General features: G+C 51.8%; 1 protein-coding gene across 2 annotated transcripts in view; it reads left to right on the forward strand.

Annotated features, from left to right (window-relative positions):
* Nucleotides 1-210: 210 nt before the first annotated feature.
* Nucleotides 211-17,123, forward strand: part of ZNF395 (zinc finger protein 395) — a 67,264-nt gene continuing 50,351 nt past the window's right edge. The window contains exon 1 of one of the 2 annotated variants that reach the window (XM_083494511.1): nt 211-461. The gene's annotated coding sequence lies outside the window, so the exon portion shown is untranslated. Of the gene's footprint in view, nt 462-8,737; nt 8,875-17,123 lie in introns of those variants that run through there. The other variant, XM_083494512.1, reaches the window with a different exon arrangement.

The following is a 17,123-nucleotide window of genomic DNA, read 5'->3' on the forward strand; positions in this document are numbered from 1 at the left end:
GGGCGCTCGCAGGCAGCCCTGGAAACAGATCAGGAAAAGCAACAGCGGGAGGTGGCGAGAGGGAGGGAGGGAGGGAGGCGGAGGGCTGAAGGTCTCTTTTCCTGGCCCGGGTGTTTATTTTTTGCAGCGCTCCGGCTGGGGGCGTGTATTTAAATGGCGCCGCGCAGCCAATGCGCACCGAGGGGCCGGGCCATGTGGGCAGCTTGTTTACAACAGACCTTCGCGAGAAAGCTTGAACCCGGCCGGCAAAGGAGGCGGAGGAGGCGGCGAGAAGGAAAGCCCGGCGCCCCGGAGCACGTGGAGGAGCCGAGCGCGCTCGGGGGATCGGAGGCTGTGCGCCGGCTCCCGTGCGCCCTGGTGCGCTCCCGGTTGCGCACCCAGAAGCTGCGGTGATGGGCGCGGCGACCATGGCGAGGAGGCCCCGCTAGGAGAGGACCCCGCAGCGGCTCGGAGGCGAAGAGGTGAGCTCGGAGGAAGGGTGTGCATCGGAAGACACGGGGAAAAGTGGCTTGGTGTTGCAGGGGGAACGTCGGAACGGAGGGCCACCACCTGGTCCTTCTTGCAAGCAGGGCAGCCAGGCAGAAAACCTTATTTTGCCGTCGGTGCTGTTGTTGGTTTCAGCCAGCTGGTATCGAGAGGGGGGGGCTGCTGTTTGCTTAATTCAGGCTTAGGACCGCATGGATGTAGCTAAAATTCCTCCATGGATTCGCCCCGTCCTTTTGGAGAGCCATCTAAGCAAAGGGCTGCCGCCACACCTTGTGGCAAGGAGTTCCGTGCGTTAATGAGGGGATGATGGGAGGAAGTGCTCCCCTTTGTCTGCTCTGCCTCTCCTGCCAGGAAGAGTATCCCGGGAACCCGGGATTCTGGAACTATTCTAGTCCAACCCCCTGCAATGCAGGTATCGTTTGCCCAACTTGAACCCATGACCCTTAGATTAAGGATCTCATGCTCTGCTAATTGAGCTATATGAAAGATAGGACTCTCTGGTCGTTTTCTTGCACCACGTACTTCCCCCAGCCCTCTCCCATGCATCCTGTTGTTCTCCTCAATTTTTTAAAAAAGCATCATAGCCCTGAGTCCAGCCTTTCCCAACTTGGTGCCCTCCAGATGTTTTGGATCGCAGATCCCGTTGGCCCAGGCTGCTTAAACTCTTCCACAAAGGAAAGATGCTCAAACTTCGCAGTCATTTTAATGTATTTTTTTCTGGCTGTTTTTGCACCTTTCCGAATATGAACAATTAATGGCTGCAGATCCTGCCTTTGGTGCTAGGAAAGAACGTTGCAGGTAGGTAATCGAGTACAGCCCTTGCCAAGCTGGTGCCCTCCAGATGTTTTGGACTACAGTTCCCATCAGCCTGATGTGCTGGCTGGGGTTGATGGGAGTTGTAGTCCAAAACATCAGGAGGGCACCAGGTTGGGGATTATTATTATTATTATTAATACCCTACCCATTTGGCTAGGTTTCCCAGGAAGGAGGGACGTGGGTGGCGCTGTGGGTGAAACCACAGAACCTAGGGCTTGCCGATCAGAAGGTCGGTGGGTTCGAATCCCCGCGACGGGGTGAGCTCCCGTTGCTCGGTCCCTGCTCCTGCCAACCTAGCAGTTCGAAAGCACGTCAAAGTGCAAGTAGATCAATAGGTACCACTCCAGCGGGAAGGTAAACGGCGTTTCTGTGCACTGCTCTGGTTCGCCAGAAGTGGCTTAGTCATGCTGGCCACATGACCCAGAAGCTGTCTGTGGACAAACGCTGCCTCCCTCGGCCTATAGAGCGAGATGAGCGTGCAACCCCAGAGTCGGTCACGACTGGACCTAATGGTCAGGGGTACCTTTACCTTTACCCAGGAAGGAAGGGAAGGAAGGCTGGGCCTGGGCTTATAGATTCCCCTCTCCCCGCTCTCCTTTCTATTGTAATCTTACTTATTTTTGATATATTTGCCCTGCTTCCGAGCTCATGTGGCAAAGAGACTGTGGTGTGTGCCTTGCCATGCTGCCATTTGTGCACATCAATGAAGCTGTGTGTTGCATGATTTGGGACAGATACAAGGAAGGACTTACTTCCACGCGGTGCATAGTTAGACTGTGGAACTCCCTCCCACTGTAGGCAATGCTGGCCACCAACCCGGATGGCTTTAAAAGAGGATGGGAGGAGGAGGGCCATCAATTGGCCTCATCCAGCAGGCTCTCCTTATGTTCCTATGCCAGCAAGTCACCTGGAGATATTTGCTCTGCCCCTTGTGAATTTCCACCTGCTGATAGCGGCCTGGCCTGGGATGTGTAAACGGATCCGTGCCATTCTGATGGGGGTGGGTGTATGGGTTTTGTTTTGCAAAACAGTGTGAATCTCCTGATAGCAGGTGAACCGTGGCCGAAGGGATGAAGTGGACTCCTTTATAGCTTTGTGAAAGGTAAAGGTAAAGGGACCCCTGACCATTACGTCCAGTCGTGACCGACTCTGGGGTTGCGACGCTCATCTCGCTTTACTGGCCGAGGGAGCCGGCGTACAGCTTCCGGGTCATGTGGCCAGCAGGACTAAGCCGCTTCTGGCGAACCAGAGCAGCGCACGGAAACACCGTTTACCTTCCCGCCGGAGCGGTACCTATTTATCTACTTGCACTTTGACGTGCTTTTGAACTGTTAGGTTGGCAGGAGCAGGGACCGAGAAACGGGAGCTCACCCCATCACGGGGATTCGAACCGCCCACCTTCTGATCGGCAAGTTCTAGGCTCTGTGGTTTAACCCACAGCGCCACCCGCATCCCTTGTGAAAGAGACCCCCTCCTTAAAAAAATTTAAAAAATCCTTCTTACCTACTTGAAATAGCCCTGTCTCATAAGCAGCGCAGCCGATTCTGTGTAACTTACTATGTCCACCTGGTGTTTTGGACTATGGTTTCCATCAGACCCAGCATCCTACGGCCCTGCTGACCAGGGGAGATGGGAATTGCAGTCTTAAATCATCTGGAGGGCAAAGGCTGCCCTAGAATATTCAGCCTGCAGAGCCTTCCCTTATAGAATTGCAAGATTATGGAGTTATATCTATTGTAGAATTACAATTGTGTATTGGAAAATGCAGGGAGGGTGCATACGTTAGTGCAGAAGGTTCTTAGTTAAATCTCTGGCATCTCCAGTTCCGACCCCATGCACACAAACAAAACAAAACAAAACAAAACAAAACAAAACAAAACAAAACAAAACAAAACAAAACAAAACAAAACAGGTAGCAGGACTCTGTACAGAAGACCCAGGAGGGCTGTGCTGGTGTGATTACAGTAGATGGTAGCAGGCAGATGGGAAAATAGCCTGACCTGTTCTAGGGCAGCTTCCTTTGACAATAAACCTTTAGAGCATGGGTAGGCAAACTAAGGCCCGGGAGCCGGATCTGACCCAATCGCCTTCTCAATCCAGCCCGCAGACGGCCCGGGAATCAGCGTGTTTTTACATGAGTAGAATGTATCCTTTTATTTAAAATGCACCTCTGGGTTATTTGTGGGGCCTGCCTGGTGTTTTTACATGAGTAGAATGTGTGCTTTTATTTGACATGCATCTCTGGGTTATTTGAGGGGCATTGGAATTCGTTCATTTCCCCCCAAAAATGATAGTCCGGCCCCACACAAGGTCTATGGGACTGGCCCCCCTGCTGAAGTGAACTGGCCCCCTGCTGAAAAAGTTTGCTGACCCCTGCTTTAGGGAGTCTTGTGACCTAGAGACTACATCTCCAGGATGTAATCAAGAGGCCTAGCAAAATGGGAAGCTTTTTTTAATACCAAGTCAGACGGTTGGTCCTTCTGACTTGGTTGTGTTTCCCTGGGGTTTCAGACAGGAGTCTCTCCCAGCCATACCTGGAGAGTCCGAGGACTGAATCTGGGACCTCCTGCTCGCCCTTCTCTCCCTGACTTCATAGGACTCTATATCCACTGATAGTTCTTGGCTGCATGAAGCAGATGAACTGAATGTCAACTAGCACTTTGTGATGTATTTCAGGTTGAAAGCGCTTTCAGCGACGTCACACCTGAGTTGGTGTGAACCAGGCGTCCCCAAACTCTGCCCTCCAGGTGTTTTGGGACTACAACTCCCATCAGCCCTAGTTAACAGGACCAGTGGTCAGGGATGGTGGGAATTGTAGTCCCAAAACATCTGGAGGGCTGAGTTTGGGGATGCCTGGTGTGAACTCTCCTGTGGTAGTTCTCAGGCCTAGTTCATTTCCAAAGGCTGCAAGATGAAATTCCTTAACCAGAGATAGCTCACAAAGAAGTCTCAAACCTGAAGGTTCACATACTCCAATGGTGTCGCTTGCCATGGAGATAGGATGTAACTCTCCTAGGAAATGCTTGAAGTTTAAGTTCTTAAAAGTAGTTATGACAAGCCCTCCTGTATACCCCAGGTCAAGTGGTGGGGTGTGTGTGTGAAAAAATCCTCATTTGTGAACTTTTTTGGATGGAAGTGGATGGTATGCAAAACCCTGATTGCAACGATCTTTCAGTTAATGCGCAAATGACAATTAGGAAACATTTGCATTCTTTAATGTGGGTTGTTATAATTGTATGTATCAGAAAACGTGCCCAGGGCTGCCAGCGCCCACCTTGCCTCAAGTAGTCCTATTGTTGTACCTTGTGGCAAACCCCAAATTGAAATACAGAGCACATTGGCACACTTGTTCCCTTATTCCCTGCAGACAGGAATACTAAGAGGATGTTCTTTGGAAAAGAAAGGCGTGAATTCTCTGGTGCTACGAAACATACAATTGGATCCTGTCGCGCCCCCGCCCCCCGCACTGTTTTTCTTTTCATTAAAAGAGTTCCAACAATATGGCGCCCTGCCACCTTATTCCTCCAAACACTCAGAAGCTGCTCTCAGCCCTCTGTTTGCACTGTAGGTGTGTCTCGCCAAAGAAATATCTGCAAACTCCCAGTGCAAACAAAGGGGTAGTGTAAGGCTTCTGCTGGGGGCTGGATCACGTAGGTGTCTTCATTAAGTGAGGACTTGCAGCTGCTTTTCAGGGCTGGCAGTTCACACATTCAGCTCCCAGCCATGCCATGTGCAGAGATGGACAGAGCAATGTTTTGCCTGTCCGCTCAGAACTCAAGCATTGCCAGGTAACTGTGTACACTTGGTTCTCAAACATAAAATGCTCCGGAAGTCCGTTCGACTTCCAAAATGTTTGAAAACCAAGGCCGCGGCTTCCGGTTGGTGCAGGCGCCCCGGAAACAATAGCCGGCAACTGCATCGGGTGTTCGGCTTCCGAAAAACATTTGGAAACCAGAACACGTACTTCTGGGTTTTCGGCGTTTGCGAGCTGAAATGTTCAAGTACCAAGGCATTCAAGAACCAAGGTTCCGCTGTACAAGCACCCTTCCCCAAACTGATGCCCTCCAGTGGTGTAGCGTGGGTTGTCAGTGACCGGGGCAAGCAGGTATCCTTGGTTCTGCCCGCCGACACGCTGGAACGAAGGGGCAATAGCTTGGTGGCCTATCCGAGTGGGGGGCATGGTACCCCCTGAGGGTCAAGAATTGCGCTGTGCAGAGGGTGCCCTAGCAAACCACCATTGCCCAAATCCACTCCTCAGTCTGCCCACACAAACACTGGGAGACTTTCTGTGTGAGGGGGCAGGTGCACTATTTTTATTTATTTATGATTCTTTCCTTTCCTTTCCTTTTGAAGTTTTGTGCCCCTAATAACTTTGCACCCAGGGCAAGTGCCCCACCCAAGCTACGTCACTGTGCAACTCTCATCTTCTCCAGCCAGCATGGCTGCAGGATACTGGGTGAGGGGAGTTGTAGCCCAAGGGTGCCGGGGGGAATGCTGGTGTACGTAGCCTAAAGGAAGGATGTGAATCCGCAAGACAGCCTGAGGTGGCTGCTTCTCAGTTACTGTAAGATCCAGGGATCTCACGCCTAAAGCCAAAACCGTGTATTGCCAATACACATTGGGTTCAATGGTGGGTGGGCTTGCCAAAGTCTTTATTCCCAGAGGCCCGGCCCCTTTCTACTACAGTGGTACCTTCGTTCTCAAACTTAATCCATTCCAGAAGTCCACTTGACTCCCGAAACGTTAGAAAACCAAGGCTGCAGCTTCCGATTGGCGCATGAGCCCCAGAAACAATAGCTGACAACTGCAGTGGGTGTTCGGCTTCTGAAAAAAAATTGAAAACTGGAACGGTTTTTGGCATTCGGGAGCCGATTTGTTCGTCAACTAAGCCGTTCGAGAACCAAGGTTCCACTGTACTAGTACTACTGCTACTACTATTTAATTCTGCCAAGTGTGTAAAGCTGAATGCACATGTTAAAGGCCCTCGGAGCTGGACCTCAGTGTCTGGGCAGAACGATGGAGGTGGAGATGCTCCTTCAGATATAAACTGGACCGAGGCTGTTTAGGGCTTTAAAGGTCAGCACCAACACTTTGAATTGTGCTCGGAAACGTTAGTTAGGTTAGTTTCCAAAGACACCCCCCCCACCTCCTCTCTGTCCATCATCTAAGGAAGCAAAAGGCATTGTTGGAGTCCCAGCCACGTAACAACAACACAAAGAGAAGTTGCAAAGCCAGGGGGGGTGTGACTAGGAAGGAGATGTGGGCTGTAGAGCGTCCTGTGGGCCATATTGAAAGGGTTGCATTCAGTCCCTGTAGCCCAGGGGTCTGCAACCCGCGGCTCCGGAGCCATATGTGGCTCTTTTACACCTTTGCCGCGGCTCCGGGGTGGATACTAGCGAGGGGAGGAGGCGCATTGTGCGCCCCAACACTCCCCACTGTGGCGGGCGCTGTACTGGCTGTGACGTCGCATGGGGGCGGTGCGTGCGTTAGTCACGCACCATCCCGACGTCACCTTCCCGCCCGCCCGCCCACTACATTGTAAGGGGCATGTACGCTGGTCACTGCATTGAAAGGGGGCATGTACGCTGGTCACTGTTTTGAAGGGGAGTGAAGAACACACACACACACAAAAGGTAATTTGTTAATTTAACGTTTATTTCTATGAGGAGGAGTAATTCTGAGGGGTCAAACAAAGAAATAATAAAAAAAGTGACAAAAAAGTTATTTTTATAATGATGAGTTTTGTGGCTCCCAGTTTTTTTTTCTTCGGAAACGGGTCCAAGTGGCTCTTTTTGTCTTAAAGGTTGCAGACCCCTGCTGTAGCCTCATCCACTGGTGTAGCTTAAGAAAAGCTGGTGGTGACTCTGGTCTAGTGTTCCAACGCTGTTCTTTTCTTGCACTGGTGGAAACCCACCCGCCATCCTTTGTGAAGGGCAGGGGGAGTGTTGAATTCTGTGGCACTCATTTGCCGGCCAGCGGAGACGGGAACTATAGGACAGGGGTCGGAAACCTAAGGCCCATGGGGGTCGTTTAACCAGCCTATTGACCCCCGCCACCCGCTTGGACGCCTTCCGTGCACCGCGCTAAAGTGGCGCAGAGCAGGGACTGCCTTCCACGACATTGGCCGGCTTCCCATTGGCTGCAGGAAGGTCCCGCAGCCAATGGAAAGCTGTGCACGCCTCCTCTGCGCCGGAAATAGTGTTTGCGCATGCGTGTGTGCGCACTCCGTCCCACCCACGGTCTGCAGGACCGTGAACTGGCCCAAGCCACAAAAACTTTGCCGACCCTTGCTCTAGGAGTATTAAGGGAGGATAGATGGGTAGAACTCATTCTCCCTGTCAAGGAAAAATTCCTCCAAATTGATACGTGCCCAGATTCTAAGAATGCTCAGATTGCATTTCACTTTTTATTTATTTCCTCCTCTAAAGAAACTGTTTGTTTGTCTGATTCTATACTATGTTTTTTGGGGGCGGGGACACACCAAATGCCTAGAAATTCGTGATCTGTTTGGCTCACATCCTGTGGTTTCCCATATGCCCCCGTTGTAAGCAACTTTTGTGCAATTCAGACTTTGCGCAACAGGGCCAGCCCTGGGTCTGCACTCTCAGTTTTCTGCCTTTGCCCACTTTGGCCCTTTTCTCTCCGTTTGGGGTCCCAATTTCTCCCTCTCTTCTCGCCCAGGTTTGTGCAGGGCACCGCGGTTAGAATCCTGGTCTAGGACCTGGGAGACCAGGGTTCATATTCCTGATGTGCCATGAAGCCGGCTGGGTGACCTTAGGCCACTCTAACCTACCTCACAGGACTGTTGTGAGGATAAATGGGAGGTGGGGAGGTGTATGTACACCACCTTGAGAGCCTTTGAAATAAGATGGGATATACATATAGTGATAATAAAAAGCTATTTAGGCCTTTCTCACCCCCTGTTGGGTGTGGGCAGTGGCGTAGCGTGGGTTGTCAGCACCCGGGGCGAGGCAAGTAATTTGCGCCCCCTAACCCGTGGATTTTAGCACTGATTTTAGCAGTGCGAGCGCGCGCCCCCAGATGTTGCGCCCGGTGCAGACGGCCCCCCCGCACCCCCCCCACGCTACGCCACTGGGTGTGGGTGCATTTTCTGCAGACCTAAAGCCAAAAGTCTAGATAGCGCGGCCCTCAGCCTCCAGCTGGCGGCCAGGCAGGTGCGCCCTTGGCGACGCGCAGGTAACTTGCCGCCGCTCCTGGAAGATACGCTGCGCGCCATCTCCCTCCAGCCAGGTGCCTCCGCCGCCCGCCGGTCCATCCATCCACCCACCGGCCTCTTCCGCGCGCCGGCGGCTTTCTCTCCTTTTGCGCGCCCGCCACTCCCTTCCGCGCGCGGGGACTCCATTCCGGGGGCTGCCTGCAGCCGCGTACGTGAGGCAGCCTGTGCCGGGGACAGCCGAGGGGAGGGGACTGGAGGAGGAGGAGGAGGCGGCGGCGGCGAGGGCGGAGGGAGCGGGCGAGCCGCGGCGGAGCTGGAAGGGGAATTTCAAAACAAGCTGCGCGAGGGAAGGAGGGAGCCGAGCTGGCAGGCGAGGCGGAGCGCGCGCGGAGCTGGTAAGCCGGGGAGGGGGCGCCCGTCGGGGGCTGGCGGCGCGGGCGTGGGGATTGATGGGGTGGGGGGTGTGGGGGGCTGGTTGTGCGGGTGGGCGACGCTGCTCTTGCAGCTGCACGGCCGTGAGAGAGGGGGGTGTGCGAGGGGGCGCGCCGGCGACGCAATCCCCGCGCCTTGCGCCCGTGCGCCCTAGCCAAGCTGCACGGGCCACTCCGCGCTGCCCGAAGGCGCGCACTCTTTCTCTCTCCACGCGTGCCTCCCTCGATTCCTCTCCTCCTGCCGTGGCATGCAACACCCCCCTCTTCTTCCAGGGAGAGCGATCGTGCGTGGATCCCCCTCTCTCTCTCCAACCGTGCAGCCTCCTCTTGCGCCCCCCCCCCGATCGCTCCCACTCATTCCCGGCTGCAGCCCCGGGATCCTCCGCTTTCCCCTCGACGGATTCTCGGCCGCCCTTTTGCTTCCCCCGCTGCAGAAAGCCCTTCGCCGCTGCTGCCGCCTCCGCCGCTTTTTGCGCGCACACCCGCCCGCCATCGCCGGTGATCGCGGAGTGCGCACTTGTGTTTTGCTCCCCGCGTGTTCGCCACGCCTCCTCCACCTCCGGGCCGTGGCGCGCGGCGAGGCGGTACCCGCGGGCGCTTTCCCCCCGGCACACCCCCTTCTCGCCTCCGCGGCCGTGCCTTCCCCGCACCCTCCGCTTCGGCCTCGCTCGCCGGCCCCCACGGGCCAGCTGGCACGCCCACCCCCGGGACAGCCGGGCTGTGGCACCGCGCGGAACGGTGGATGGTGGCGGACACGGGTCGGCATGCGCCACGCCCCCTCCCCTCGCGGCCATGTCGCGGTAGCGCACGGACCTCGCACCCCTCCCCGCGGGGACCTGATCCTGCCTCGCGAGTGGCGCCGTGAGCGTCCGGCAGGCCGCGTCCTCGGTGCGCGCTGCGACGGCGGCCGCGGGCATTAGGAAGGCGCCTCGATCGAATGCGCGCAGACCGGGGCTTTAAGGCATTTAGGTTGGTGATCGTTTGGGGCATTCTGCCTGCAGCGGAGAAGCTTTACCGGTGAGCTGCGGTCCTGATCCGTGGCGAAGCAGGGGTCACCCTGCTCTCTCCAAGATCCGCTTGTTTGCTAGCTCACGTTTACCTCCAAGGAGCTGAAGCTGGCATGCATGGTTTTCCCGCTCCGTTAATTGCCACAACAACCCTGCGAGGTAGGGCACCCAGTGGCTTCCATGACCAAGCGGGGGATTTGAGCCCTGGTTTTCCCCAGGTCCTCGTCTGACGCTCTAACCACTGGGCAACACTGGCTCAAGTGGAGATGCTAGGGACTGAACTGGACCTTCCGCATACATTGCAAAGTGGCTGCCGATTATCTTCCAGACCTAATTCAAAGTGCTTGTTTTGACCTATAATGACTTTTACGGTTCAAGACCGCAAGGACCACCTCTGCCCATATAAACCGTCCCGGATTCTTCCTCCCCGGGCGCTCCAGAGGGTGGCAATGGAAGAATGGGCCTTTTCTGTGGTGGCTCCCCCTTTGTGGAATGCTGTCCCCAGGGAGGTTTGCATGGCATCTTCATTATATATATTTAGGGGCTAGGCCAAGACGTTCCTCTTCAACCAGGCCTTGGGCTGTTTAATACCCTACAGCCTTTTAAATGTGGGGAAGGGGGTGTTGCTGTTTTGCTGTTCTGTTTTTATTATTTGCTTGTGTTTTTACCTTGTATTTAATTCTGTGAACCACCCTCAGGTAGTAGTAATAATAATAATAATAATAATAATAATAATAATAATAATAATATTTATATCCCGCCCATCTGGCTGGGTTTCCCCAGCCACTCTGGGCGGCTTCCAACAGAATATTAAAATACAATAGTCAGTTAAACATTAATAGCTTCCCTAAACAGGGCTGCCTTCAGATCTCTTTTAAAAGTCAGATAGTTGTTTAATGCCTTGCCATCCGCTGGGAGGGCGTTCCACAGGGCAGGCGCCACCACCGAGAAGGTCCTCTGCCTGGTTCCCTGTAACTTGGCTTCTCACAGTGAGGGAACCGCCAGAAGGCCCTCGGCGCTGGACCTCAGTGTCCGGGCAGAACAATGGCGATGGAGGCACTCCTTCAGGTATACAGTGGATGCTCGGGTTGCGAACGTGATCCATGTGGGATGCACATTTGTAACCCGCGTCTGCGCACGCGCGGATTGCGATTCGGTGCTTCTGCGCATGCGCGACCGCTGAAACCCGGAAGTAACCCGTTCCAGTACTTCCGGGTTTCGGCAGTGCGCAACCTGAAGCAGACGCAACGTGAGGTATGACTGTACTGGACCGAGGCCGTTTAGGGCTTTAAAAGTCAGCACCAACACTTTGAATTGTGCTCGTCATTGCATGAAGGGCGGTATATAAGTTTAACACATAACAATGAAATAATAATAATGTGATGGGCCAGCCATGGCCTAGGTAGGCTAATAGTTAGATCTGGGGTAGGACACCTCCGTGCACATTGAGGGATGGCGACTCCGGGGCTCCCCTTCAAGACATTGCTGGACTCCCCCAACTCCCAGAAGTCTTAGCAGCCAGCCTGGCCAATGGTCAGAGATAATAGGAGTTCTAGTCCAGCAGCATTGGAATGGCCACGCAGTTTCCCTCACAGGAATTCTTGGTGGGGAGGCAGGCAGGGCCTTCTTGGTGGGTGCTCCCAGACTTTGGAACTCCCTTCTAGACTGGCTCACTCCTTGTTGTCCTATGGGAACAGGGCCGTCTTAAGCATACCTGGCGCCGTGGTGCAAAGATCTCTCTGGTGCCCCCACTTTCCTAGAGTTGACTATTTTTAGGGCTGGAGGAGGCGGGCAGCGGCTGGAGGGCGGCTCCTCCGGCGGGGAAGAGGCGGAGGCTGGACGCGGCACTTTCTGGCTCAGCTGACCGCTTCCTGCCGCAGTGGCCATGGCAGGCAGCACACGGAGCGAGCGGGCCTGTGCCGAGCGAGCGAGGGCGCTGTGCCGCTCCCGCCAGCGTCGGCTCGGTTTTTCCCCGTTTAGCCTTCTGGCGCACCGCAGAATTTGGCGCCTGCAGGATAAAAGGGAAAAAACCGAGCCGACACTTGGCAGGAGCGGCGCACGCACCCTCGCTCACTCAGCGCGCTCGTTCGGTGTTCCCCAGACTCTCGCCTGGCGCCCTCCAGAACTTGGCGCCCTACGCCACTAGTCTCAATGGGTAAGACGGGCCTGTTTGGGAACAGAATTGTGTTTCAAGCAAAGGGCTTTTAAGTGTGCTGTTAAGAGTATGATTGCCTTTTAGTGTTGGTCTTTCACGCTTTTTTACCTTTCTATATTTTATATGAGCTTTTGTTTTGATTTGCGTTAGCCATCTTGAGTCCTGGCCTGGGGAAAAGGCACAATATAAATACAGTGGTACCTCAGGTTAAGTACTTAATTCGTTCCGGAGGTCCGTTCTTAACCTGAAACTGTTCTTAACCTGAAGCACCACTTTAGCTAATGGGGCCTCCTGCTGCCGCCGTAGCACGATTTCCGTTCTCATTGTGAAGCAAAGTTCTTAACCTGAAGCACTATTTCTGGGTTAGCGGAGTCTGTAACCTGAAGCGTATGTAACCTGAAGCGTCTGTAACTCGAGGTACCACTGTAAGCATTATAATAAAAACTGCCCTGAGATTTCCAGGTATAGGGCGGTATATAAATAAAATAAATAATAATAATAATAAGAAATAAAACTTGTCATACTCATTCGGTAGAGCATGAGACTATTAATCTCAGGGTTGTGGGTTCGAGCCCTATGCAGGGGGTTGGACTAGATGACCCTCGTGGTCCCAACCCTGCAATTCTATGATCCTACTCGCTGGGTGACAGGCCCCTTTAGGGCAGCCACTGCGCTTTGAGATTTCCAGTCCTTTCTCCCCCATTATGGTTTTGCTCACATACACAACGCTACAACATCTGGATGGCCCTTTGCTGTGCAACTTTGCCTTCTGGTTTAGGCCTGAGTGTGTCTACTCAGAAGTAAGTCTGCTGAAATCTCAGGCAAGTGTGCTTGGGATGGCAACCAGGGCCTTACTTCTGCCATCTTCCTGAGGCTCTCATGAAGTGGCCACCTGTCAGGGATCCTTTAGTTGCGATTCCCGGATTGCAGGGGGGTTGGACTAGATGGCCCTTGGGTGCCTCCCTGCGCTACAATTCTGCGATTCTGTGGCCGGCTCTTTGCCAGCGGGGTTATGGGTCCCAGCCCCAAGGTTGGCTACAGTCCCTGCACCTCTTATTTCAGAAGTGTCTTAAGGCCACCCGTGAAGCTGTTGGGAGGCTGTAGGCCACGGAGACCTCTTAATTTTCTGGCTGGTGGGGTAAAGGAGGGTAGTTTTGTCAGCAGGCCTTCAGCTGCCGACTCCTTCTGTAGAGCAAACCTTGACTCTGGCCCTTTCAGGCTATGAATGAGAGCAGGCTGCCTCGAATGCAGGAAATGTGGCATTCCTCCTTCCACTCTTCTCTGCCCTCTTCAAATATCTCAAGGGCTTCTCACAAGCTTCTCCCCTCCTGCTCTCAAGGGTAGTACCTGAACCAATGGATTCAAGTTCCAAGAAGGGAGATTCCGGCTAAATTTCTGGCGGTGAGAGCCGTTCGACAGTGGAACAGACCCCCTCCAAAAGTGGTGGACTCTCCTTCCTTGCAGAGCTTTAAACTTTAAACTTGGAGAGCTTTAAACGGCTTGAGAGCAGTACATGTGAAAAGGATCTAGGAGTCTTGGTTGACCACAAACTTGACATGAGCCAACAGTGTGACCTGGCAGCTAAAAAAGCCAATGCAATTCTGGGCTGCATCAATAGGAGTAGAGCATCTAGATCAAGGGAAGTAATAGTGCCACTGTATTCTGCTCTGGTCAGACCTCACCTGGAGTACTGTGTCCAGTTCTGGGCACCACAGTTCAAGAAGGACACTGACAAACTGGAACGTGTCCAGAGGAGGGCAACCAAAATGGTCAAAGGCCTAGAAACGATGCCTTATGAGGAACGGCTAAGGGAGCTGGGCATGTTTAGCCTGGAGAAGAGGAGGTTAAGGGGTGATATGATAGCCATGTTCAAATATATAAAAGGATGTCACATAGAGGAGGGAGAAAGGTTGTTTTCTGCTGCTCCAGAGAAGCGGACACGGAGCAATGGATCCAAACTACAAGAAAGAAGATTCCACCTAAACATTAGGAAGAACTTCCTGACAGTAAGAGCTGTTTGACAGTGGAATTTGCTGCCAAGGAGTGTGGTGGAGTCTCCTACTTTGGAGGTCTTTAAGCAGAGGCTTGACAACCATATGTCAGGAGTGCTCTGATGGTGTTTCCTGCTTGGCAGGGGGTTGGACTCGATGGCCCTTGTGGTCTATTCCAACTCTGTGATTCTATGATTCTATGAAACAGAAATCAGATGGCCATCTGACAATGATTCTTCAGCTGCAACTCCAGCATTGCGGGGGGTTGGACTAGATGACCCTTGGGACCCATTCCAGCTCTACCGTTCTATGAATCTTTTTTTTTTAAAGAAAATTATTAGTTTTTTTAGCATATCATTTCCCACAATTATTAAACATACTTTTACAGCTTATACATTTTTTTGACTTCCATCAATCACATCTGAAAATTTCCCAATCTTTTCATTTAATTTACATTTCTAACTTTCACTATTACATGTAAATGCCGTAACAAATGTCTCTCTTCTTTCTCTTCCTTGCAATCTTTCATATATTCCTCCTTACAAAACTTCTTGTAGTCCTACCAGCGTCATTTGTTGATTACAGTTGCTCTTCAAATAATTCATATACTTCTTCCAATCTTGTGCAAATCTCTGGTCCCGCAGGTTTCGAATCCTTCCTGTCATTTTGTCCAATTCTGCATAGTCCATTAATTTCGTCTGCCATTCTTCTTTCGTTGGAATTTCTACTTGCTTCCATTTCTGGGCCAATAATACTTTTGCTGCTGTTGTTGCGTATAAAACCAATTTAACATCCTGTCTGTGAATGTTTTTGGACCCAGCTGCAGAAAGGATTGGAGGGGAGTGTTTTGGCGTGTCTCCCCAGTTGTGTCAGGTCCTTTTGAACTGGGTTTTGCCTCCTTCTCCCGTGAATCCTCCTACTCTCTTCTGGATTACCGTATTTTTTGCACCATAACACTCACTTTTTTCCTCCTAAAAAGTAAGGGGAAATGTCTGTGAGTGTTATGGAGGGAATGCCTACAGGTGGCATGCCTACAGATTTTCCTCCTCTAAAAACTACGTGCGTGTTATGGTCGGGTGCGTGTTATAGAGCGAAAAATACGGTATATCTCAGGTCTTTTCCCTGAGAAGATCTGTGGTCACTCTGAGTGACACGGCCACCTTGCCTTGGGCTCTACCTAATGCCTCGATGGAACTGAACTGAATTTATTGGCTTTATAGCACACCTTTTCCTCCAAGGGGCTCAAAGTGGTGTATAGTGGTGTATAGGCAATGACAATAAAGATATTATTATTATTATTATTATTATTATTATTATTAGTCATACCTCGGGTTACAGCCGCTTCAGGTTGTGTTTTTTCGGGTTACAGACCTGCCGAAACCCGGAAGTACCAGAACGAGTTACTTCCAGGTTTCGGTGGCCGCGCATGCACGGAAGCGCTAAATCACGCTTTGCGCATGTGCAGAAGTGCCGAATTGCAACCCACGCGTGCACAGACGCACCGCTGCAGGTTGCAAACGTGCATCCCGCACGGATCACGCTCGCGACCCAAGCGTCCGCTGAACACGTCTCTCCCTGCCTCATTTAATCCCAGCAACCACCTTGTAAGGCCGGGTAGCCTGAGAGGCCCAAGGTCAGCAAGTTAGCTTTGTGTCCGAAGGGGCATTCGAACCCTGGTCTCCCAGGCAGCGTTCGAAATCCGCCAGACGTCTTTTGCACCCGACAGTTTGAAAGCACGTCAAAGTAGATAAATAGGTACTGCTACGGCGGGAAGGTAAACGGCGTTTCCGTGGGCTGTTCTGGTTTTGCCAGAAGTGGCTTAGTCATGCTGGCCCCGGAAATAATAATAATAATAATAATAATAATAATAATAATAATAATAATAATAATAATAATATATGGCTGGGCTTCCCCAGCTACTCTGGGTGGCTTCCAACAAAATATTAAAATACAGTAATGCATCAAACATTAAAAGCTTCCCTAAACAGGGCTGCCTTCAGGTGTCTTCTAAAAGTGTTGTAGTTGTTGTTCTCTTTGACATCTGATGGGAGGGCGTTCCACAGGGTGGGTGCCACCACCGAGAAGGCCCTCTGCCTGGTTCCCTGTAACTTGGCTTCTTGCAGTGAGGGAACCGCCAGAAGGCCCTCAGCGCTGGACCTCAGCGTCCGGGTAGAACGTGAAAAACTGTCTACGGACAAAATGTCAGCTCCCTCGGCCAGTAAAGCGAGATGAGCGCCGCAACCCCAGAGTCGTTTGCGACTGGACTTACCTGTCGGGTCCTTTACCTTTACCTTTTTATCAGCCACTTGAGACCAAATGTAGATGTCTGGGGGGGGCCAGGATGGTGCCCGACGTCTCCACCACCTGGAGGAGCATTCCTGGGGAATCCTTGGGTCTGGCCTGTTTTCACACACTAGCAATGCCTCTGTAGAATTCCATTACGTTTTTTATCTTTTTTTTTTTTATAATATTTTTTATTAATTTTACAAAGCATTTTATAACAAACAAACACAAAAAAGAAAACAAACAAACAAACAAGTATAGTTTCATAATGTCTTTTCATAAACTCCTTTCCTCGGACTTCCCCATACCTCCCCTTTCTGCATCCTCGTGTCCAAGTTTTATAGCAACTTATAAATATTTTTTTTTCAGCTCTAATTCGTCATAGTCCTTTCTTATTCTAATCTTATATTACTGCAACCCTTTCTCTCTGTAGAATCTCGACATTCTAAACCTCCTCAAGTTTATAGTAGTCCTTAAGATAGATCTTAAATTTCTTCCAATCTTCTTCCGCAGTCTCCTTTCCCTGGTCCCGAATTCTGCTCGTCATTTCCGCCAATGACATATAGTCAATCACTTTCATCTGCCATTCTTCCACGGTGGGTAGGTCTTGTGTCTTCCAATACTTTGCGATCAGTATTCTTGCTGCTGTTGTTGCATACATAAAGAAAGTTCTATCCTTTTTTTGCACCAATTGGCCGACAATGCCCAAGAGAAAGGCCTCTGGTTTCTTAAGAAAGGTATATTTAAATACCTTTTTCATTTCATTATATATCATCT

Source organism: Podarcis liolepis (assembly GCF_965112155.1).
Source record: "Podarcis liolepis genome assembly, chromosome: 3".
Taxonomy (NCBI): domain Eukaryota; kingdom Metazoa; phylum Chordata; class Lepidosauria; order Squamata; family Lacertidae; genus Podarcis; species Podarcis liolepis.